At 36.5% G+C, this 25,894-nt stretch overlaps 1 protein-coding gene across 17 annotated transcripts in view; it reads left to right on the top strand.

Moving 5' to 3' along the window:
* Positions 1-25,894, top strand: part of LOC106877252 (uncharacterized) — a 163,959-nt gene that overhangs the window by 32,662 nt on the left and 105,403 nt on the right. For 12 of the 17 annotated variants that reach the window (XM_089356494.1, XM_089356486.1, XM_089356491.1 and 9 more), the window contains exons 2-3: positions 22,291-22,346; positions 22,850-22,905. The gene's annotated coding sequence lies outside the window, so the exon portion shown is untranslated. Of the gene's footprint in view, positions 1-22,290; positions 22,347-22,849; positions 22,906-23,494; positions 23,626-25,894 lie in introns of all 17 variants that reach the window. The other 5 variants (XM_089356492.1, XM_089356489.1, XM_089356500.1 and 2 more) reach the window with 1 other exon arrangement.

Consider the following 25,894-nt stretch of genomic DNA (forward strand, 5'->3'; position numbering starts at 1 on the left):
GCACCATCTTGAAGAATTTTTGTTGAATGAGTCGATCCTAGTACTTATTTTTTAAACCTGATACTTATTCTTTTGTTCTCTTTTGTTGAACCGCTAAGTTACAGGAATGTAAACACACTAGCAATGATTGTCAAGCAGTGGTGGAGGATAAACACACACACACACATTGCTGATGGGCTTCTTTTAGTTTCCATCAATCAAATCCACTCACAAGGCTTTGGTCAGCCCAGCCACTACACATTCTTTATTTTCTCTCCTTGTTTCTTTCTGTGTTCCTTTCTGTGGAAGAGCGTAGGCTCGAAACGTTAAAGACTTTTCACTTCCTGAGCATTAAACTAATACATTTGGTTGTCTATACCACCTGTCTTTGTCTTTTGCTTTTTTGTGAATTCTCCCCCTATAGTAGAAGATGCTTGTCCAAGATGCTATTTGGTGTGACTGAACTTGGAACTAGGTGGTTGGCAAGCAAACTTGTTAACATACAGCCATACATGCAGCTCGATCTCTCTTTCTTTCTTTCTCTCTCTCTCTCTCTCTCTCTCTCTCTCTCTCTGTCATATATGTGTGTGTGTGTGTATTTATTTATCATCTTGTTGAGCTGTATTAACTGGAGATATCAGAAATGGAGAAAACTTTATGGGATGAAATTTTACAGCAGGTAAAACCTCAACACCTTAAAAAAAAAAAAAAACCTGTTATGAAACTTCTTAATCTTATAGCAGATTAAGATAATGCTGAAGATATTTTCACATCTCTTTTGAATCTATTTTACCTGGTACTGTTATTGTCTGCACTAAACATTAGTTTCCTGTTATTAGAGATCATACACTACACATTGATACAAAATTCATGATTGATGGAAGAAACAAGCACAGTCATATGCACATACATGTATAATGTTCAGTTTAAGTCTAATGGAGTACTGATGCCAGTGTGACTGTGTGGTAAGAAGCTTGCTTCCCAATCATATGGTTCTAGGTTCAGTTCCATTGTGTGACACCTTGGGTGTCTTCTACTTTAGTCCCGAGCTGACCAAGGCCTTGTGTGTGTATTTGGGTTGATGGAAATTGATTGAAGCTTGTTGCATATATGTGTGTGTCTGTGCGTCTTTGTGTTTATACACTACCACCACTTGACAACCAGTGTTGGTTTGTTTATGTCCCTGTAATCTAGTGGTTTGGCAAAAAAAAAAAAAAAAGACCGATAGAATAAGTACCAAGCTTGAAAAAAACAAACAAACAAAAATACAGGTAGTGGGGTTGATTTATTTGACTGAAACACCATTTAAAGTAATGCCTTAACAAAACTGCATGCAGTCCAATGACTGAAATAAATAACAGATAAAATATATCTTGAAAGGGTTTAGAGCAATGCTACTCAAAGTGGTGGTCTGCGGACTGGTGTTGGTATGCGTCGAGTTTCCAGAAAAGAAGAAACATTATAAAATGCTTATGTAATGTATTATTTGTTTACAAAATATAAGATAAAAAAAAATTGTTAACTTTTATTATATTCATTGTATATATTGTTTCCAGTATAAATTAATATTATTAAGAAATATTACTGGTCCCTGACATATTGGAAAAAAAAAAAAACTGTCAGTATGCCACATCAGATAGTTTGAGAAGCACTGGTTTAGAGGAGATGACTATTATTTCCAAAACATTCAATTCTTTTGTTCAGTTTATATAAATGACCTACATCACAATAATAGAAAATTTACAGGGCATGACAGAACAACACAGAATTTACATTCTTGAGCTGGAGTTTATAAAATATATTTATAGTTGTTGTGAATATTTACATAAAAGGGGGCAAAGAGTTGATATTTCAGATTCTTGAAATTTTCTAATATCATCTGGTATCATAAAACATTTGTGCATTTTTATTGGAGACTTTTCTTTATAATCCAACATTTATCTCGTTTTTATTTTATTTTATTATTTTTTTGCTATTGACACGTGTTTGACTGTATAGCTGAATGGTTAAGACATTCATGTCACAAACATGAAGCTCTAAATTCAATTTCATAATGTGGCATCTTGGGCAAGTGTTTTCTATCATGTGTTTGATTTGATACAAACCTTAAGTGAAATTGAATAGATGGAAATTGTGCAAAAGCCTGTTGGATGAACAGCACTTATAAATCAGAAACCCATCCTTGTCACAATCACACTGAATCTGCTTCATAATTATGTTAATGGTATGAGTGTATGTGGAGTACTCAGCCATTCACCCTACTATTCAATGAGTAAGTAGTGCTTGCAATTGAACTACTGGAATGCATTAATTTATATTTTTGTGCATATATCCTTTTACTTGTTTCAGTCATTTTAACTGCAACCATGCTGGCAACAAGTATAGTGAAGAATTCTGGGTAGGGGTCCACTGAGGATCAGTCCTCAGCCCCCTCTTATTCATCATAGTCTTCCAAGCAGTGATAGGGGAATTCAAGACAGAATGCTCCTGAGAGCTTCTGTATGCTGATGACCTTGTTCTAATAGCTGAGTCACTGTCAGAACTAGAGAAGTTTCAAGTGTAGAAGCAAGGTCTAGAATCGAAGAGCCTTAGAGTCAATCTAGCAAAAACCAAAGTCTAATAAGTAGGAAGGCATACAAATCACAAATCCCTTCAGGTAGATGGCTCTGTTCGATCTGTAGAAAAGCCATAGGTAGAAACTCCATAAGATGTACCCGGTGTAAGCTATGGACACATAAGAAGTGCAGCAATATCAAAGGAAGGCTAACTAGCAAGATAGTTTTTGTGTGTGTGGCAAATGCTCAGGGGGCAGTAAACGTTGAAAATGTGCAGAAAACAGCTTCCGTCACATGTTGGGAAGAAACTAGAAGTAGTTGATAGCTACCATTACCTAGGTGAGCAAGTCAGTAGTGGATGCTCTGAGAGTGTAGCTGCTAGAATTAGAATAGCCTAGGCAAAGTTCAGAGAGCTCCTACCTCTGCTGGTGACAAAGGGCCTCTCGCTCAGAGTAAAAGGTAGACTGAATGACGCATGTAAGCGAACAGCTATGCTACATGGCAGTGAAACATGGGCCAACTGCTGAGGACATGCGTAAGTTTGCAAGGAATGACACTAGTATGCTCCACTGGATGTGTAATGTCAGTGTGCATAGACAACAGAGTGTAAGTGCCCTGAAAGAAAAGTTGGACATATGAAGCATCAGATGTGATGTGCAAGAGAGACAACTGCGCTGGTATGGTCATGTGTTATGTATAGTTGAGGACAACTGTGTGTAAAAATGTCATACCCTAGCAATAGAGCTTAGGACTTGCACTTGTGAAAAACCAGTGAAATAGAAAAAAATCCCTTACTTGAAGAACAAGTAAGGATTGGGACTAAAAGAGCATTTACCTTTTGATCCCAACTCTCACTTGTTCTTCAAGTAAGGGATTTTTTCCTAAGTATGATGTCAATTAGGTAGTGTTGTGCAATGACATGTGGAATGTAAATAATACTCATATATACAGTATGCTTGGCATCCATACAGTTTCTGTCCACCACTCATAAAGCATTGGTAACCTAATAGTAGACATTTGCCTCAGGTGTCATGCAGTAGAACTTAACTTGAAACTACACAGTTGGCAGAAACACATGTTCACAGCTTTCTGATTGTCTTCAGAAAAAAAAAAAAAATCTTGAGCTTTTTCTTATTGCATGTTAATTCAGGAAATTGGTTGTTGATTGATTGTTGAGATTGTCTCGTCCTTTGAAGTCAGATGTAATTGCCGTTTGTTGCTTGTTTACGTTCTCTCAAAGCTATGTTCTAATTATATCTTTTTTAGAATTTATTTTTTTTGTTATGAGTTCCTTGCAGTTTGTTTGTAAAAGTAAAGTTCCTAAAACCATTAACATTTCTAGATACTCACAGCTGTCTCTTCAAACTGAAGTGGGATCGGCATATGTTAGTGTTTCTTAATAATTGCTAGGAGTGGTATGGCTGGTGTAGACTTTCTACAAGAAGTTGGATTTTAACTGTTTGATTTATGTGTCAATTAAATGTTTTGATTTATGTTGTTTTCGTGTTTATTTGACTTAGAATTCTTGTGTTGTGAGTATTGTTTGCATCATTAATAATCTATTTTGTGTGTGTGTGGTAGTAGTAATGGTGGGGATTTTAGTGAGTATGGATGTGCTGTTGCTCAGTAGTGCCTTCTGGTCTAGTTTCATGTGTGATGTAATGCAATGTATGTAACTGCTCCCTTGTTGTAAATGTTTGGTGATCTGGAATGTTATAAGCATCATGATTCTAATTGTTATATTGGCTTTACAAGTATGACACTATCCTGTCATATCATCATCATTTAATATCCATTTCCCATGCTGGCATGGGTTGGACAATCTGACAAGCTGGCCAACTGGAAAACTGCCCAGGCTTCAATTGTCTGCTTCTGCAGCCCAATGCTGCTTTCTCTCTCTCTCTCTCTCTCTTTCTCTCTCTCTCTCTCTTTCTCTCTCTCTCTCTCTTTCTCTCTCTCTCTCTCTATCTCTCTCTTTCTCTCTCTCTCTCTCTCTCTCTTTCTCTCTCTCTCTCTCTCTCTCTCTCTCTCTCTCTCTCTCTCAAATTGTATCATTGCTATCCAGCCGTTCCCTATATACCCATGTTTACCACTTGCTGCATACCCTTCTCCACTCTCTCTCATTCTCCTTTTACATTCTTCTGATCTCCCTGCTCACTCTGTCCAATCCTCTCTACCATCCCACTAACATTCCCCTCCTTGTACCTTGAGGATACACTCTGGCACATCTTCACCATCTTTTCTCTCTCTCTCCCTCTCTCTCTCTGACTGTTCCTATCCCCTCTATCATACTCTAACCTCTCATCACTAGGCACAAAGCCACCTCCCTCAATACTACTCTTCCTCTCAGTTGAGGGGGGGGTCTTGCAAGTTACTTGTTGATCTCATCAGCGCTGGCACTATATAAAAAGCATCCAGTACACTCTGTAAAGTGGTTGGCATTAGAAAGGGCACCCAGCCATAGTAATCATTTCAAAGCTGTCAGTAGAGCTTGGTGTTGTCTTCTGGCTTACCAACACTTATCAAACTGTCAAACTTTTGTCAGCATAGAAAGTAAATGTTAAATGATGATGATGATAGGCTCAGACATGGCTATGTGATTAAAAAACTCACTTTGCAACCACTTGGTTCTGGGTTCAGTCCCATTGTACAGCACCTTGGGCAAGTGTCTTCTACTACAGCTCTGGGCCAGATAATGCCTTGTGAGTGAGTTTGGTAGACAGACTATTTGGATGCCTGTCATATACGAGGGTTGTATGAAAAGTCTTGAGCCTCTAAAACACAATATAGTACAAGACTTCTGATAAAGGTACAAGACATCAAGGCTCAAAGGCCTTGAAGGCTCAAAACTTTTCATACACCCCTCGTATATAGAATACATATATAACACACACACACATACGTATGTATGTATGTATGTATGTATGTATGCATATGTGAATAGTTGTTTGTGTTTGTTCTTCTCTCCTACTGCTTGACAACAAGTGTTGGTTTGTTTACATTTCTGTAACTTAGTGGTTAGGCAAATGACACCAGTAGAGTAAATAACAAACCTAAAAAATAAGTATTGGGCTCAATTTGTTTGACTAAATCCTTCAAGGCAGTGTCCAAGCATGGCCACAACTCAATGATTAAAACAAGTGGAAGAGCAAAGATGATACATAGTTGACAAAAATTATTGCTTAAAAAAATGTGTTAAAATATTTTGGCATGTTTTGGAAGCATCTTCATTGACAGTAAATACAATGCATATTTTTACTCCACTTCAGAGCCATAAATTATTTCAGCCCTTCCCCCAATCAACTCCACAACAGTTGCTAACACTACAAAGTTCAGGTAAGGCCTATATTGGAGTACTGTTTCCACTTCTGGGATGGTGTTACTGATACGCATACGGATATTCTGGGCTACATCCTGAGAAGAGCCACTCAGCTTTTTGGCTTATTCTGGCTTCAGGCCCAACACTGTACAATCTACTCTCTGTCTGTCTCTCACTCTCTGTCGCATTTGTTCCTTGAAGCTGGTTAGTCTTGTATGTATTTTCTTCGTCTAGGGCCACTCAAATACCCCCCCCCCCCCACCACCACCACCACCATAGCCACACAGTAACCACTATGCTCTGTGCCTCCTCCTGAGAACTCTCCCCTCACTCTCTGAAATCTTTTTGGTCATTTGTGTTGTTCCTCTAAGTGTTGAATTGCATTAGTTGAAATGGGACCCCAATAGCATTAAGCTCACTGATCTCAAAAAGCTGATAAACATCATAATCACTTGCTCCTCCCAGACTCGGCAAGTAAAAAAATTAAAAAAGATGTTTATCACCATCATCATCATCATCATCAGTTATTTATTTTTCCAAAATGCTATTTCTATATCCTTTTGTTATATCCTTGTTGCTGCTGTGTCTTCCTTTGATCAATGAAAACTGCACCTGTTTGTGTATTGTATCTTGTCCTTTGATATTGCCTTCAATGCTTTGAGCCCTTGAATAAAGGGTAAGGGGAAGAGACCCCTTCAGTCATGAATGACCATGGGATTTTACCTAGAAAGTTCCCCTCCAAGGTGCAAGTCCGGGCAAGGTAGTTGTTGTAATGAGAGATAGACTGGTCTGTGTAAAGTATTCATATTAATGATCCAAGTGAGTTCGAAAGGTTTGGAGTTGAGTGAAGTTTGTGCTAGTTCGGAGTGAAGTCGGAAGGTGTTGGTTGGTTAGTTCACTAGGAATATTGATTGTTAGTTTGTAAAGAGATTTGTCAGTTCATTACATTGTTGCTACTATTGTCTGATGTTGTGATGAGAGTTACAACACCCCCTTGCGAGAGAGACTGGTCCGAGTAAAGTATAAATAGTAACGATCCGAGTGAGTTTGAGAGATTCAGTCATGGGAAGAGATTCAGAGAAGATGGAAGGTGTCGGTTGGTTAGTTCACAAGGAATATTGATTGTTGGTTTGTTAGTTCGTTACTGTTGTCTGGTTATCTTATTTATTGTACGTAACAAATTACATTACAACAGTTGTTTGTGGAGGACCAGCAGTCACCCATGCATACCAGTCTCCCCTCTCCATACTACTGATGTTGTCCAAGGGAAAAGCAAAGAGTGATACAGCTTGGTACCAGTGACTTCACAGCTTATTTCTACAGCTGAATAAACTGGAGCAATGTCAAATAAAGTATCTTGCTCAAAAACACAACCTGGTCTGGGAATCAAGCTCACATCCTCATGATTGTAAACCCAATGCTGTAACCACTTAGCCATGCGCCAAATAAAAGATATTATTATTGTGGCAAAAATGGTTACACTGAAAGGCCCTACTCTAAGTTTTCGCCTATAAATTGGAAAGCATGAGGGAGGGCTTGTGCTTTAGACAGTCAGGGTAATCTTGGATCAGTGGGGTTTCTTGATTGGCCCTAGTTGGAGTTTATCCTACATCAGCAGCCTTTATGTAAATCCCCACTCAAATTGTTGTCTGTCAATGTGATGTCTCCTTCATCTATATTCCTGTGGTTAATAAAAGAAATTATTATCAGCAGTGGTGATGATGCTTTATTTTATTTGCTGCAGAGGCATTGGAGGAAGGTTACATGTAGTGTGTGGGTTTTCATAAGACAGTATGAAAAGAAGTAAAATGAGATGGGAAAAATAATAATAATTTTAAAATCGTTACATGTGTTTAATTATCCAGAAATGTCACACTTGAAAATGCAACAGAATAAGTATATATTGTAAATAGATTGGTAGATTTCATACAACATTCTACATTATGTGTAACATGTATTTTCCCATCCAGAGTTGTATAGATAGTATTTGTTATCTTAGTTTATGTTAGGTTTAAAGTATGGAAGTATATATGTGTTTTATATGCACAAAATCAGCCTCAAACTCTCTCTCTCTCTTACACACACAAACACACGGCTCTAGTTACTAATCCTCACCATCCTGACTCCCCAGTTCCTATTAAGGTATCTCTTTCCTCTTTCCCCACCAATCTCTATTTCCACTCTCTGCTCCCAAAGCAGCTGCTGTTTAAGCCCACAACTGCTTATGTGGCATGTGATGTTTGAATGACAAAAAAGACAGACAGAAACCAAAAGGACAAAAAAAAAAAGTGAAAAGAAGAAATTAGACCCTAGGTGATGGATGAATCCCTTTCATGTTCTGATGATAGCAGGTCACTAAGCCGGGGAGAGTGGGGGGGGGATTCAACCACAGCTTTCAAATGAATGGGTGGTATACTATTGTTTAATCAGAGTAGGTGGGCCTGGTGGAGGTAGTGGTGGTAGTGGCGAGCTGTAGTGCATGTGCCAGAATAAATTATGTACATATTTAATTCGCACGTTTCCTTCTCATCATACATGCAAATGATGCAAATAATAATCACTGGAGTGTAATTTATCATGTTATCATATAAGAGAAACATGAAAATTGCATATTTATTACTATTATTGTTCATTATTATTATTATTTGGCAGAATTGTGAGACAAAAAAGTACTTAGAGTATTTCTTCCTGCAAAGGTCAAATTTTGCCTTTCATCCCTGCCTTCCTGAGCTAGTTTTCCACCACATTTCTTAAAAATTGTGGTAGAGGCCTTGGTCTTGGGACCACTCATGTCTAGAAACTGAGGTTGGGGGTAAGCAAGGGCATGCTCCTCGTAGAAAATCCAGCTTCAAAAAAGCCTCATGATAGCAAAGGAGAATGGGCACCAGCCAGCCCAAAAGTTGGGGTGGGCTGCACCTGCCTACCTCGGTTGCTATGGCATTGAGGTAGATTTGGCCACTCCTGTTAATGGGGACAAAATTTGGATTCAAAACACTGGATGATGATGATGATCCATATAGGACTTGATAAAATAAAGTACAAGTCCAGTACTGGGTTGATATAATTGACAAATGCCCTCCCTACCATATTTCCGGCCTTGTATCTATGTTAGAAACAATTATTAATAGAATCTTTAGTGCATCAGACAAATTACTTGTGGTATTTGTTCTAACTCTACTCTTTATTCTTTGAATCCCATTGAGGTCACTTTTACCTTTCATCCTTTTGGAATTGATAAAAATAAAGTACCAGTCAAGTACTGGGTTCAATGATATAAACACACTCCCTCCACCAAAATGTCAGGCCTTTTGCCTACCTGGAATGTCATCAGGCACTGGCTGCCTTCTAATAGTTGGGCAATGAGGTTGATGGAAATCCTACATTAGCAGTATGTAGAAAGCTAGTGGTGGATAAGAGCAATAATGTCCTTGGGGAAACTCTAGATGTCAATGCAGATGAACTAGCTGTTCCATTTTAGATGACTTACAGGTCCAATATTACTATGGATAACTTAGCGAAATCCTTGGCCTGTTAGTGCTATTGAAGAGTACTGCCAGTTCAAGATAAACTTTACAGGCATGGAAATGTTGCCAAGTGGGACACTTTGATATGCACATTGTAATTAAACCATATTGCACATATTCATGTAGCATCTGAACATTGCTGACATGTGGAGTTATGTTGAACAGCTGTTATCACTTGTAGGCTGAATCTATTGACTGAATCTTTTACAAAGCAGGGCAGGTGGTGTTGACAACTATTAATTTTCCCCTAAATTTTCCTTTAAGTTTTAAGTAAAATGACCAAGCATTTTGTTTTTATAGATACAGGTTAGGCTGTGTAGTTAAGAAGCTTGCTTTTCAACCATATGGTTTAGGATTCAGTTCCACTGCGAAGCACCTTGGTTAGATGTATTCTGTAACAATCCTGGGCTGACCAATGCCTTGTGAGTGAATTTGGTAGATGGAAACAATGTGGAAGCTCATCACACCCACACCCAAATGTATGTGTTTCTCCCACCACCACTTGACAGCCAGTGTTAGTTTGTTTACATCCCTGTAACTTAGCAATTTGCCAAAAGAGAATGATAGGATAAGTACCAGATTTAAAAATTAGTACTGGAGTTGATTTTATTTTGTCAGCTTAATGTGACAGTCCCATGAAAGGGAAGAATGCTACTGTTATTTAACCCTAGGAAACACTGTTTCTTGTTGGACTTGACACATTTCCTGTGTCTTTATGTTTTCAAAGTGGAGACAAGCACTTCCACCCAGCAAAGCCAACATCCAGAGACTAGTTTCAGAGTCATTGCTCATCATCAGTCTGGAGTAACATGGCTTGCTAGCTGTCGATGCCTATCCGCCTTTGAAAACATATATATTTCAAGTGAAATATATTCACTGATTTTTGAAAATAGAAATAATACATATACAAATAATCCAACAGGAAATGGTGTTTCCTAGGGCTAAATAACAGTAGCATTCTTCCCATTCATGGGACTGTCACATTAAGTTGACAACATACTGTCACTTTATCGTGCTGCTACTGCATAAATCTCTCTGAGAGATTTAGAAATGTATTATTTGGAGTTGATCTGTTTGACTAAATCCTCCACAGGCAGTGCCTCGTCATGATCACAGCCCAGTGCCTGTAACAAGTAAAAATTAGATGACATCAAAACAGGAGACACTGATGTGGAAAGTGTCATCTGTCTTCACTACTTTACAGAATAAGAACAAGAAAAAAAAAAGCTTAATAAACAGACATGATATATGGTTTTGCTTTTCATTGGATACTTATATTTTCCCTAAGAAGAATGGCAGGAAATCATTTCCTTTGCTATGGAAAAGAAGTGAATGGCCCATTAATATAAAGCTTCTGTGATCATTAACATTGTTGCAATAAATTTTAGACAGTTGATCCAGGCAGAGGAATAGAATGCTGGACTATAGACTATAAAATTCAGATGCTGCCATGTTTGGCTTTGAGTGTCATTAAAATAAGTATTATGTTCTGCTTGTTTTGGTTGACTTTTACACCTCTTCTCAGTTTTTTAATAAATTGTAAAATGAACATTGTTTTATTTTGGGATGGTCATTTTTCTTTTTTTGTTTTTGGTTTTAGCCAAATAATCACATACTCGTTCTTCACTTCAGATTTATCATTGTTCTTATTTTATTGTCCCTTGTCTGAAAACCTTTTGTCACACGTCCTGTCACCTCTTCAGCGACTCTCCATCCCATGTGTTTCCTCTTGTTCTGTTTGAGTCCATTGGACTAAACAGAACAGGAGTAGAGATGTGTGAAGAAGTGACGGGATGTGTGACGAAAGATTTTCAGACAAGGGACAATATATTTTGTACAAAAATAAATCTGAAGTAAAGAATGAGTATATAGTGCATGTGTTTATTTGACTAAAAAAACAAAAAAAAAACCAACAAAAGACCATCCTGAAATATGACAATATCTGTTTCAACACACGATTTCACATCAGGGATCTTGTAAAACAAATACATAAATATAAAATGAACATTTCTCATATAGATATTTCTTTTGGCTCTCTGATTAAAAACAAAGAAATTACATGAGTGACTGTTGTTGAATCTTAATGATTTTTATTTTATAGGGGCACTGGCATCGATCTCACTTGGCTTGCTGGGTCTTCTCACGCACAGCACATTTCCAAAGGTCTCGGTCAGTAGTCATCGCCTCGGTGAGGCCCAATGTTCGAAGGTCTTGCCTTACCACCTCAGCCCAGGTCTTCCTGGGCCTACCTCTTCCACAGGTTCCCTCAACTGTTAGGGTGTGGCACTTTTTCACGCAGCTATCCTCATCCATTCTCACCATGTTCAGCTTTTCTCTCTGAACATAAGAAGCATCAGTTGTGGTGTGCAAGAGAGACGATTGCGCTGGTATGGACATGTGGTGAGAATGGATGAGGATAGCTGCGTGAAAAAGTGCCACACCCTAACAGTTGAGGGAGCCCATGGAAGAGGTAGGCCCAGGAAGACCTGGGCTGAGGTGGTAAGGCAAGACCTTCGAACATTGGGCCTCACCAAGGCGATGACTACTGACCGAGACCTTTGGAAATGTGCTGTGCGTGAGAAGACCCGGCAAGCCAAGTGAGATGGGTGGCACATGGGATGCACCATTTTTGTGAGTGGCCGTTGCCAGTGCCGCCTGACTGGCCTTCATAGGATTTTCGAGCGAGATCGTTGCCAGTGCCCCTGGACTGGCTCTTGTGTGGGTGGCACATAAAAGACACAATTTTGAGCGTGGCCATTGCCAGTACCGCCTGACTGGCCCTCGTGCAGGTGACACGTAAAAGCACCCACTACACTCTCGGACTGGTTGGCGTTAGGAAGGGCATCCAGCTGTAGAAACTCTGCCAAATTAGATTGGAGCCTGGTGTTGCCATCCGGTTTCACCAGTCCTCAGTCAAATCGTCCAACCCATGCTAGCATGGAAAGCGGATGTTAAACGATGATGATGATGATGATGAAACTCCCCCAAAATAGGTGTTGAGCCATAGAGGTTTATATATATATATATATATATATATATATATAATAATAATATTAGGGACAAAATCCAAAATTACAGGTAAAAACTCAATTAAAATCAATTTATAAAAAATTAAAATTAAATTGAGCTTTATAGATAAAATATATATAAAATATATAGTTTTAGGGAAAATAACCAAGTTTCAAGAACTCATCGAGGAAAATCCACTATCACATATAGAAAAATTAATAATTAAAAGCACAATAAATGAGTATAATATAAAGTAAAGTAAATATCATAAGATAAATATAATAAAAAGATTACACATGTTTCATAACTAATTTTCAAATAGAAAAGAAATTTAAATCGATTAAAATCAATTGAAATTATCGAAAATAAATTCTATTCAAAAATATAGCTACTCGTCAGATCGTAAGTAGAATAATAATTAGATATATATATCTCAACCAACAATAAGTACCAAATGAATTAATATGAAATACTTATTATATAAAGATAGAAAAATTATTAAAAATATCATATCAAAATAATAACTATTCAATAATCATCCCTTCCTCCATTATAATAACATGTATCTATATATATAAAAATGGGAATGTCTGTCTGTCTGTGTGTTTCCCTAAAACTCGAGAACTACACAACCAATTTCATTCAAATTTTACACATGTCTTACTTAGGGTTCCGGTTGTGTTTTAGTCAAAAAAAATTTTTTAACTTCTTGCATAGTTCGAGCCGACAGCAACATCATATCTTCTCCACTATTTAAGTATTACATGTCAAAAGTGAAACAAAAACACTCATGTCAAATACTTTCACTTTAAAAATGAAACTATTCCACTAACTGAAACAATCACATTTCGATACTGTAATGACAGATACTTTCACTTTAATGGTGTGTGTGTGTATATATATATATATATGTACAGAGAGAGAGAGAGAGATGTATATATATACATATACATGTATATGTACACGTATATGTATAGATATATATATAGATATAGATCTATATGCATACATGTATATGTATACATATGTGTAGATGTATATATATAGGTGTACATCTAATATGTACACATATATAAATGCATACAGATATCTATACATATATACACCCATACACACACACACATATATATGCACACAAACACACACATTAGTCATTTGTTTTCTTATCCAAAACTACGTCAGAAGTATTGAATGGATCTTTAAGAAATTTGGAAATTATATTCTATGCATAATGGCCATAACCCGCATGAAAATTCATATATTTTTGATGTTGATGAAATTTTAACCATACAGATTACACACAAATAAAGTAATATTTCTAAAATTTTTTCTTCTTAGAAGTTACAAAGACCCCTTCATGGGGACTTCACACCCACAATTTAGTCATTTTTCCTAAGCAAAGATGAATACAGTTGTACCATTGGTAGCTATAGGGTCACCCGAACGTAACAAATGAGCATTATTTGTAATTCAACGGTACAACAGTGTAAGACTATCCTTTCAGATATACTTACATTGTGATTTCTGCAATGTGGTGCATAAATTGTCAAGTAAATGAGACTCATCTTTGCCTCCACTGATTCACTTGCAAAGTGATGAGTAAAATTATTTCGTTGCAGACCTCCTTTGAGTCTTTTTATTACCACTGCGACACATATAGTCTTAGGCCAAAAAAATTTTAAACTTCCTGCATAGTTCGAGCCCACAGCACTATCTTATCTCCTCCACTATTTCAGTATTATGTGTCAAAATGAGACAATAACATCACTCTACTGTAATGTCAGATACTTTCACTCTAACACTGAAACTATTCCACTATTTCAGTATTACCTGTCAAAAGTGAAACAATAACATGTCGCTACTGTAATTTCAAATATTTTCACTTTAATATTTTCAATTTCATACTGAAACTATTAAAGTGAGACTATACTCTCACATATATACAAGCATACTATAAGACCCAAGTAAAAACATTCCCAACAATTCAACTTCTCTGGTTGACATTAACACCCCCACCCCCAATAGGGGCCTTCATTCCCACATTTTAGAGCTCCATGAGCTCCATTTTGCAGGAGCAGAATCTTTTTTACAGGTTCCAGAAGACTGAAATTTTGGAATATGCGCATAAAGATCAATAGTATGGGATACATGTCTCATGATTAGAATTTTTTTAGGGTGTGTAAAGAGGGAAAGAACCCTCATGTGCAATTTTGATGAAATTCGAATCATATGTATTCCAGTTCCTTACAGAAAATATAACAGAAAAGTCTCATTTTTCAATTGCATGTAACACGGGCAACGCCGGGTATCTCTGCTAGTATTCATCATCATCATCATCATCGTTTAACGTCCGCTTTCCATGCTAGCATGGGTTGGACAATTTGACTGAGGACTGGTGAAACCGGATGGCAACACCAGGCTCCAGCCTGATCTGGCAGAGTTTCTACAGCTGGATGCCCTTCCTAACGCCAACCACTCAGAGAGTGTAGTGGGTGCTTTTACGTGTCACCCGCACGAAAACGGCCACGCTCGAAATGGTGTCTTTTATGTGCCACCCGCACAAGCCAGTCCAGGGGCACTGGCAACGATCTCGCTCGAAAATCCTACGGGAGCCTGTCAGGCGGTACTGGCAACGGCCACGCTCAAAATGGTGCATCTCATGTGCCACCCGCACAAGAACCAGTCCAGGGGCACTGGCAACGATCTTACTTGGCTTGCCGGGTCTTCTCACGCACAGCACATTTCCAAAGGTCTCGGTCAGTAGTCATCGCCTCGGTGAGGCCCAATGTACGAAGGTCTTGCCTCACCACCTCAGCCCAGGTCTTCCTGGGCCTACCTCTTCCACGGGTTCCCTCAACTGTTAGGGTGTGGCACTTTTTCACGCAGCTATCCTCATCCATTCTCACCACATGTCCATACCAGCGCAATCGTCTCTCTTGCACGCCACAACTGATGCTTCTAATGTTCAGCTTTTCTCTCAAGATACTTACACTCTGACAGGTATTCACATTGACATTACACATCCAACGGAGCATACTGGCTTCATTCCTTGCGAGCTTACGTATGTCCTCAGCAGTTACAGCCCATGTTTCACTGCCATGTAGCATGGTTGTTCGTACGCATGCATCATACAGTCTGCCTTTTACTCTGAGTGAGAGTCCCTTTGTCACCAGCAGGGGTAAGAGCTCTCTAAACTTTGCCCAGGCTATTCTTATTCTAGCAGCTACACTTTCAGCGCACCCACCCCCACTACTAACTTGGTCGCCCAGATAGCGGAAGCTATCGACTACCTCTAGTTTTTCACCCTGGAATGAGATAGAAGTTGTTTCCTGTTTGTTTACAGTCTTTATTGCACCTGAACACATAAATTATCATTGTTTTAAATACAATTTGAACGAAGTTTAAGTTTAAAATAATAATGAAGATAAAATTAGTACATATTTAACCGGTGTAATAGTTAAAGCTATACTATTTAAAGCTAAAGACGTTTATTTAATTATAATTAAAAATCAATTGAATAATAGAAAAATACAAGATTATTTATTTCTACAAACGTAATAATAAAAATATGAATGAAAAATTATGAATGGAAAAATTATGAATGAAAAAATTTGGAAAGAAAAAATTAAGAATAAAAGATTAAACTTTATATATATATATATATATACAAAGTTTTAATTTTAAAAAAACCTTTAATGATATTATAAACTATAAAGATTAATTATTAATCAAATATTATTAATCAAAGATAATCGAAAATATATCAACACTATTCAAATCGAAGTTCTAATATTATGTTGAAACGAAACTATAACTTCTAAATAATTTAGTGTTAAATAAGTTATCTATTAAAAATAATCTATAAAAAAACAAATGAATAATATAAAAAACAAGAATACATATTATTTTCAAATAGTAGAAAATCTTTAGCAAAGTAAAAAAACAGTACTTATCCAAATTTTTCCATAATTCATTTATTGTGCTTTTAATTATTAATTTTTCTATATGTGATAGTGGATTTTCATTGATGAGTTCTTGAAATTTGGTTATTTTCCCTAAAACTATATATATATATATATATATATATATATGTTGCTTGCTTTTAAATTCATTTTTCTAAGCTAGCATGGGTTAGGAAAATATATCATTGAGGTAGTGTCTCAAAGTCAGATGCCCTTCCTGCTGCTAACCGTTACCAATTTTTGAAGTAAGGGATCTTTTCTTCCACTTGTCTTTGAAGGTGCAAATCCACTGAACAATTTGTTGCTAAGAGAAATGACAATGTCATTTCTTATATCTCAACAATATCTAGAGAAGTGGAAATGTAAGGAAAGACACACTGGTTGATGTAGCCTTAGATATATTTATTGTCATCATTATCGCTTTCTTTTAATGTCTGTGCTTGCATGGGTCAAGGAAGAGTTTCTATGGCTGGATGCTCTTCTTGTCACCAAACCTCACTTGTTTTTTTAAAGCAAGGTAATATTTCCCCATAACATGTTTACATGGGACATTGAAAACAAACAACACTGCATGCATGATGGTGATGCTCATTTACAACTACCACATTGTTAAGACAAGGAGAAACACACACACACACACACACACACACACACACACACACACACACACACACACACACACACACACACACACACACACACACACACACACACACACACACACACACACACACACACACACACACACACACACACACACACACACACACACACACACACACACACACACACACACACACACACACACACTCTCTCTCTCTCTCTTTCTCTCTCTCTCTCTCTCTCTCTCTCTCTCTCTCTCTCTCTCTCTCTCACATACACACATGACTTCTCTCAGTTTCTGTCTACTAAATTCACTCACAAAGCTTTGGTCATCCTTGGGTTATGGTAGAAAACACTTGCCCAAGGTACCACACAGTGGTATTGAACCCCAAAGCCACATAGTTAGGAAACAAACCTCTCAATTGCACACTCTTTCCTGCACCTATCATATTATATCTGAAAAATAAAAGAGGTGCTGTTCATGCTTAGATGTGCTTGACCATAGACATACTAAACCATGACAACAACAGCAACAATAATAACAATAATTTTTACATCTACTTTTTCATATTAACACAGGTTAGTTGAATTTTTACAGTGTGCATTAGTTCTTTCTTGGAATTATTGCCTTTCTAGACAGGTCAGGAACCATATCTTACTCATATGTCCTATATGTTGACATGAATTCCTTTTCTAATGCAAACTACTTTACTGAATGTACTGGATTCATTTTATTTTACTTCTAACCATAGAAAGGTTATCTTGTCCCCAGCAAGATTAAATAGTTTTCTCTACTCTGTTTTGTCTCTATTTATTCACCACCCAATTGAAGTAATAATAATTACTGTATAATTTCCTAAAAATTAGGTCATTTCTATAAGGTTGTCGAGAGAATTTTAATTCTCTTTTCTGGTTGAATCAATCATGTGACGAGTAATTCTTTCCCATAGCGCATTTTTGTTATGACTGAGTTTTATTCCTTTCTGCTGTAGAGCAAATTAAAAGATTTAAAGCTTAACTTTAGAATATATGTACTAGTGTTGGCTTTGTATCCATTCTGATGTGCACTCAGGTAACACTGGTGGATAAAGAAAATTTAGTTCAGTTTGAAGATTATATATATATATATATATATATATATATATATATATATATATATATATATATATATATACACCCTCACTTTTTTTTACATGTGTGTGTGCAAAGAAGTATTGCAACCTATTTAAATTTAAATGTCACATAGGTGAATTGTTGTTTTGGCAATATTTGCTTCAGGATAATTATCTAATTAAAGTACTATCTTCTGTCAAACAACAATCCCTACTCTCTCTCTCTCTCTCTCTCTCTCTCTCTCTCTCTCTCTCTCTTCTTCATTTTAACTTATAACCTTTTGGAAACAAACTTAATAGCATTTGGGACTCAGCTGATTCACTGACCCATAATTTCAATTTGAGGTGAAATTGTGCTCCAGGATCTGAATGAACTTTGACCTTATCTTTTAGTTATGGCTTATACCTTTAGGTAATTAAAAGTGGTTTGATTTTATTTGTGTGTGCCATACAAATTAGTTAAATGAGTGAATTTCTATGTCACCTGTGCTGTGTTTAATTCCTGCACCCAGGGAAGAAAGGTGAACTATTTCTTAGGAGTTTTAACCCTTTTGCAACCATATTTCTCATGAAGTACATAACCCATGTCTTTTAAGTGATTTAAAAATTAATTTGGTATAAGATGGCTTTTAATAAAATTATGAGGGAGCATTTTAGTTTAAATAGACACCATTTTAAACAATTTCCTAATGCCAACTACTTTAAAGTGTACTGATTGCTTTTTACAGAATTTTTTTTCAATATCAAAATGTATGAGGAAACAAAGTCTAGGTGTGGGAAATATCCACACCCAACATTTCTTTTTCACGATTAAATTCCAGTATAATTTTAATCTACACCTAAAATGCATTTGTAGAAAATTTCATTAAAAAATACCCATTTTTCTAAAAGCTACGAAGAAACAAAGTCAAGACATGTGAATTGTCTGAAACTCTTCTCACTCTATTTATAAAAAAACATTTTCACAACAGATTCTAATATAATTATAATTTAATCATTTCATAAATTAAAAAATGAATTGAATTGCAATGATTTTCAATGTAAAATGATATTAGAGGACATGAACACCAATTTGATATGTAAAAGAGCAACTGATCCACTATTGGGACTGTTGCAGTTTCCATTCTCAAATTGTTGTTTATAAAAAACAATTATGCTAATGTTTATAATTTTATAAATGTTAAAATAGAAATAAAATAGTCAAATGGAAAAAAAATAAACTAATTAGCTTCCTCCATGTTTATTCTTTTTCTTTTCTTTGTCTCTCTCTCTCTCTCTCTTTCTCTTTCTCTCTCTCTCTCTTTCTCATACATGGTTATTTTGGTTTTAATGTAAATTAGTCATATTTTAGAATCTTCTGTTTTATGTGGGTTCATGTTTGTGTAAAGCAACTTGTAGAAGATGAGGCATCTACTTTACAAGTCGATTGCTTAGTATAAAACAGTGGAGTGCTTTAAAATTATTTATTACTGCAGAGAGATGAAATATAAGTAACATTTGAAGATCTGAAGATTTTAAAGCAAAAATTTAAATAAAATAAAATTGATAATAAACCCTACCTTGTTTCCTAGTCTCTCCCCTCCCTCTCAATTTTCCCTTCCAATTCCAGGTCAGTTTGGTGCTTTTTTCACAAAATTATTTTGTCGATATGTATTCAGAGCAGAGTCTAGATAATCACCTTAATGAAGTGGTCAATTATGACAAAATTATGCATTGAATTTGTTATTTTGCCAAGATCATGTTTCATAAACTCATCACACTACATACAAAATTGCAAGTCTCACTTTCAAACGGAACTTATTAGAATGTTAATGCAGTATTATAGATTCAGACACAGCTGATATTTTTGTTCCAGTAGATGACTTGTTAAGGATCAGTTACTTTTAAGTCAGACTAATCAATTGAAAGATGGATGGCTGTGAAGTCTGTAAAAAAATAAATGATCAGTTTCATGTTGACCTCATAGTTGTTTGTTAGCTTTCTGATGTATAAAATCAATATTTTCCTAAATCATTCTCGGTTGTGTAAAGCATTTTTTATTTCATTTGTGCAATTTTGTCATCATCATCATCATAACAGAACAAGTTCGTAGTTTCTAAAGAGTTTCAGAGACAAAAATAACTGGTAGTCCAATATTTTCAAGTGAGCAGAGCTGCTTTTCTTTAGGGCACATGTTGAGAGAATTCGTTTCCATAGAGCTGAAATCTGGTCTATGTAGGAGCTTCAAATCATGTTGGAGGAATGTACTCCAGGCTTCTCATAAAGGCTCAAAACATCTCCTGACATGAACACAAGACCAAAGAGATTTACTGACACTGTCCACCTATTCTTTTATTCTTTTATTTGTTTCAATCATGTGATTGTGGCCATGCTGGAGCACCGCCTTTAGTCGAGCAAATCGCCCCCAGGACTTATTCTTTGTAAGCCTAGTACTTATTCTATCGATCTCTTTTGCTGAACCGCTAAGTTACGTAAACACACCAGCATTGGTTATCAAGCGATGGTGGGGGGGGGGAGGACAAACACAGATACATACATATATATATATATATATACATATACACGATGGGCTTCAGTTTCCGTCTACCAAATCCACTCACAAGGCTTTGGTCGGCCTGAGGCTATAGTAGAAGACACTTGCCCAAAGTGCCACGCAGTGGGACTGAACCCGGAACCATGTCGTTGGTAAGCAAGCTACTTACCACACTATTATTGTTACTCAATGCAGAGTATGTTTTGCTGGCCACTGCTATCATGCTGCACACAAGGCACATTAGATGTTATATTTGGGGGCTCCTGCACCCACTAGCATAGCTAGAGTGTGTGCTGCCTGGGGTGGCTCTTCTGTTTGCCGTCCCTGGACCCCACAAAAAACACATATTGCCTACAGCAGACCTAAAAGTGGTGCCCCTTTAAAAGTGCTGCCTGGGGCAGACCCCACCACTGCGATACTAGTGCCTGCACCCTAATAATGGATGAAGGCTATTCAGTTACATTGATATTTATTGGCAGAGACACACAACACAAAAGTGATGGGGTCAGAGATACCTGGTACTACATGGTGAAACAATCCTAAGTTGTAACCACTTAAATAAGGATAAGAAGAGATAGAATGGCCAAATAGAATACATTTTTTTTTTTTCATCAGTTATAAACTCCAATCACTGTGGGTACTTTTTGGGGTTTCTGAAGGAAACATTCTACTCTATATTGCCTCAGTTCACCTACATATCAGGAATTGGGTATTGGGGAATATTATCTGTGGTAGTCTGATATGTTTTTCACAAGTAAGAATTATTTCATCTACTTAACACCATCAAACCAGATCTAAGCACTGACCCTTACAAATCTTACTAGCACTCCAGGCGAATTTATATTATAATGGGGTTGATTCAGCAAATGGGTTCAGTTCCTTGTTGAAGCCAGTTTTACTTCACTGCTGTGCATATTATTTCCCTTCTAAGAAAACAATTACTTATAGAATAAAATCAAAGCCAGTCTGTCTGTAATATATATTATTTTGCTCTTGCATGACCATGGTGGTAAAGCTTTAGGGATCTTGTTAAATTTTCTTTTATCCACTTGAAATATTTCAACTTTCCACCAGATTATTTTCAAAAAATATAATCTTGCATACTGATGATGAAAATTGCATTAACTTCTTTTTCTTCTAGGAATTAATAATAACTGAGCTATATCAATGTAGAAAAAAAAAACCCCTGTAAATTTGAAATTCTTGAAGTGGTTGGAAGAAATTTAACAAGATCTAAACCTTAAGAAATTTTAATATACTGTACTTCCAGCATTATTGTCATATCAGAGGGAAATACATTCGGCTGAACTTGAATCTGTGATTCCAGTAAAAGTACAGTACTCAACCATTTAGATAGGGTTTTTTTTTACGCACGCACGCACGCACGCACGCACACACACACACACACACACACACACACACACACACACACACACACACACACACACACACACACACACACACACACACACACATGCAGGCGCGCGCACGCACACACACACACACTCTATGGGTAACATAATCACAATTTAAAATTTATTAATCATCTTATGAATAATATAAAGAATATAAATGTTGTTTCTATGGCAGATTGTCTTTGATTTCATTCCATTGTTAAACATGTTCATTAATATAGACTATAGCAGTATAATATTATAGATCATAAAAATAATTATAAAATGTTTTATTTACAGAGCTGGAGACAGGCATACAGTGTGGTCTTCATGTGTTTAGGGAAAGCATTAGAGATGTAAGTAGACCTATTTCATCTTTTGCAGTTAATGGTTATTGTTTAACCCTAGGTCAGCTCTTTTTTGAACAAACCTATTTTAATATACTGTACTTCCAGCATTATTGTCATATCAGAGGGAAATACATTTGGCTGAACTTGAATCTGTGATTCCAGTAAAAGTACAGTACTCAACCATTTAGATAGGGTTTTTTTTTACACACGCACACACGCACGCACGCACACACACACACACACACACACACACACATGCAGGCGCGCGCGCGCACACACACACACATGCAGGCGCGCGCGCGCGCACACACACACACACACTCTATGGGTAACATAATCACAATTTAAAATTTATTAATCATCTTATGAATAATATAAAGAATATAAATGTTGTTTCTATGGCAGATTGTCTTTGATTTCATTCCATTGTTAAACATGTTCATTAATATAGACTATAGCAGTATAATATTATAGATCATAAAAATAATTATAAAATGTTTTATTTACAGAGCTGGAGACAGGCATACAGTGTGGTCTTCATGTGTTTAGGGAAAGCATTAGAGATGTAAGTAGACCTATTTCATCTTTTGCAGTTAATGGTTATTGTTTAACCCTAGGTCAGCTCTTTTTTGAACAAACCTATAATCATAGTATTACAACTGGAACGATTTTGTTTTTCATTCAGATATGATGTATCTAGGACATATGCAGTCCTTTCTTTTGTTCATTTTTTTTGAAAATGGAAATGTGAGTTGAGGGGAAATTTCTCTGCTATTTCTAACAGCAGAGATTAGCTCTTAGAATTAATGGTTGTTGCTGTTAAACTTCATTGGGATCTAGTTCAAAACGGGGGCACCAGTATTTTCTTAACGAAACACTTTGAAACTTGGGACACTGGTAGAATGTGTCATATAAAACATCTTTTTCTCTTAGTCTTCTTAACAAAAAACGTACATCGCAAGTTATTTCATGTTAAAGTTGTCGTATTTCTATAATTTCAACCAATGACTGACGTCCATTCAGCTGAATACATTAAGTGCTGACTACGTAAACAAACGATTCTCAAACGATTCTGGCGGTGATAAAATTATTATTTCCTTGTCAAAAAATGGCTGAAGCATATTGGCAGTAGCTAATAAACCTTTCTATTATAGGCACAAGGCCTGGTTTTTGAGGGAAGGAGCAAGTCGGTTAGGGAAAACGAACACACGTGTGCTGCCTCTCTGCAAAATGTCAGAAGTAATGGAGATTAAATACGCTTTACACCGCTTAAACTGCCAAAGGAGTAAGTATAAACAGCTGAATACTTGTCAGTGATTGGTTGAAATTATCGAAATAAGACAATTTTTTATCTGAAATAAATTTGAATACAAAAATTTTTTTCTGTTCTATAACACAAAATAGATAAGTATACGAAGTTTGAAAGTCTTTCAGTACCAAAAACACTACATAAAACATTAATGAAAACTGGTGCCCCCGTTTTGAACTAGATCCCTTCATTGAGCAGACTATTGTCAAAACAGTTCAATTCAAGCCATAACTATTTTCTTTTTCTGCAAATTCATCTATCTTTATTTATTTATTTATTATTATTTTTTTGAGACAGCAGGATGTGATTTTCATAAAATTTAGCTACTATTTCCATCAGCTGGAGCAACCACATTCAGCTTTCCCCTTTGGTTCATGAGTTTTAATGGTTGATTTTATTGAAGAAAGCTGTGTTGAGTGGTAGGCAGGGGCATTAATTTCAAATTTTCAAATCTTTGAAGTATCAGTGGTAGAGTGCTTGTTAGAAATAGTTTTAAATCTGACACAGGATTTACCAAGTGCCCATTGGTGTATGAACGTTTCAGTGTAGATAGAGGAAGGGAGAAAGAGAGGAGGAAGAGTGTTTGGTAGAAGATTTTCTTACTTCTGTTGGATTGTTGGGATGGGCATGTGTGGTGTGAGGTGATGGAAGGAAAGAGAGAGATGAGTTGTGGTGGTGTGTGTGAGACAGAGACTCAAGATATAAATGAGAGATGGAGGGAGGAAGATGTTGAGTGTAGGTGGGACATTGGATTTACAATCTGTCTGTTACTGTGTGGGAGGCTTGTATGTTAGATGGATGAAGGTAGGACTGCTGTGAGTGGGGTGAGAAGAAAGAGTAGTAAGTAGAAATGTGCCATCTGTCCATAGAGTTTGTGGTAAGTATGTTTATATGGCTGTGGTCAGTAGTTTTGGCTGTGAAAAGAGAGAGAGAGTGCTGAAGATAGTGAAAGGGGAAAGAGATAGAGGACTAGTGAAAAGTGAAGACAAGGAGAAGGGGAAGTAGAAAAACATGATAAAAAGCTGAGAGAAAGAAAAAAAAAAAAAGCAACACTTAGGATTGTTTTTGTGGAGAGATTCTAATCATCAACCACATATGTTGTTGATTTACTTAAAAGATCTGATTGGTCAATGAGTCATAGAATGCAAGGAAAACAGTTTACTCTGACCATTTAACAATAAATTCTTTATTTGAATATAAACTCTTATGAATATAAACTGTGGCTTAAGTACAAGACCATACAATTTAATGGACAGTTGTAGTGGATGTTTCCACACTTGTACATTATTGAGGAAACGATGAAAAAAGCTCTACATGATCACTCAGTCTGCTAGAAACAGTAGCTAATTTTCTCTCTCTCTTTCTCTCTCTATCTCTCTCTCTCTCTCTCTCTCTCTCTTTCTCTCTCTCTCTCTCATCGCACCACATCCTGCCATCTTAAAAAGGAAAGAAGATATGTGTATTCAGCAATATATTATCCTGAATATATTTATTCTTCTTTAAATAAAGATGAGATAATCACACACAACTTCATTATAGATCTGCTCAATCAGGTTCTCTTGAGACCAGGCATCAAAATGAGGTACAAATCCTCTTTTGTGAGTTTTGAACTCAGAACATAGAGATTTGACTAAATCTTGTAAATCATTTTGACTAAATCTTGTAAATCACCACTTCTAACAATAGTTACTTATATAATAGATGGTAGGCCATAAATTTTGGTGGGACACTCAAAAGGTGTACTGGAAATCACTGAGGATTAGCAGAGAAAATAGCCTTTGTTTCTGGTAGATATGTAGGAGCAGTAAACATGAAGTACACATGTGAAATAGATTTTGTGTCCTTGGCTTTAAAGATAATTTTGTGTGATCTGGAAGAGATTTGGCAGCTCTTTCTTGCAGCTCAAGCAACCCTTATCTGATTAGAGCGTTTTTTTGATAGGGCTGTTTGGTCCCTCCATTGTCCTTGCTGGCATCTAATAATGTTCCCCTTCAATCCTTGGTTACTAATGGTATGACTTGGTAACTTTTTTATTGTTATCAGAATAATGTACTTCACATAACAGTGTTGTTACTTGAGTAAACTAACCGACCCACTTATATTCTTGCTAAGTTTTACATTACTAGTCAATTGACCCCTTTCCTCTCCCTGCATTAAAACAAAAATACACATGCCATTGCTAAGCTGTTACATCTCCAATTTACAAATATTTTAGAAACTGTGTGATGATGATAATGACATATGA

This window comes from Octopus bimaculoides, chromosome 8 (assembly GCF_046866305.1).
Source record: "Octopus bimaculoides isolate indiv1 chromosome 8, ASM4686630v1, whole genome shotgun sequence".
Lineage (NCBI taxonomy): Eukaryota > Metazoa > Mollusca > Cephalopoda > Octopoda > Octopodidae > Octopus > Octopus bimaculoides.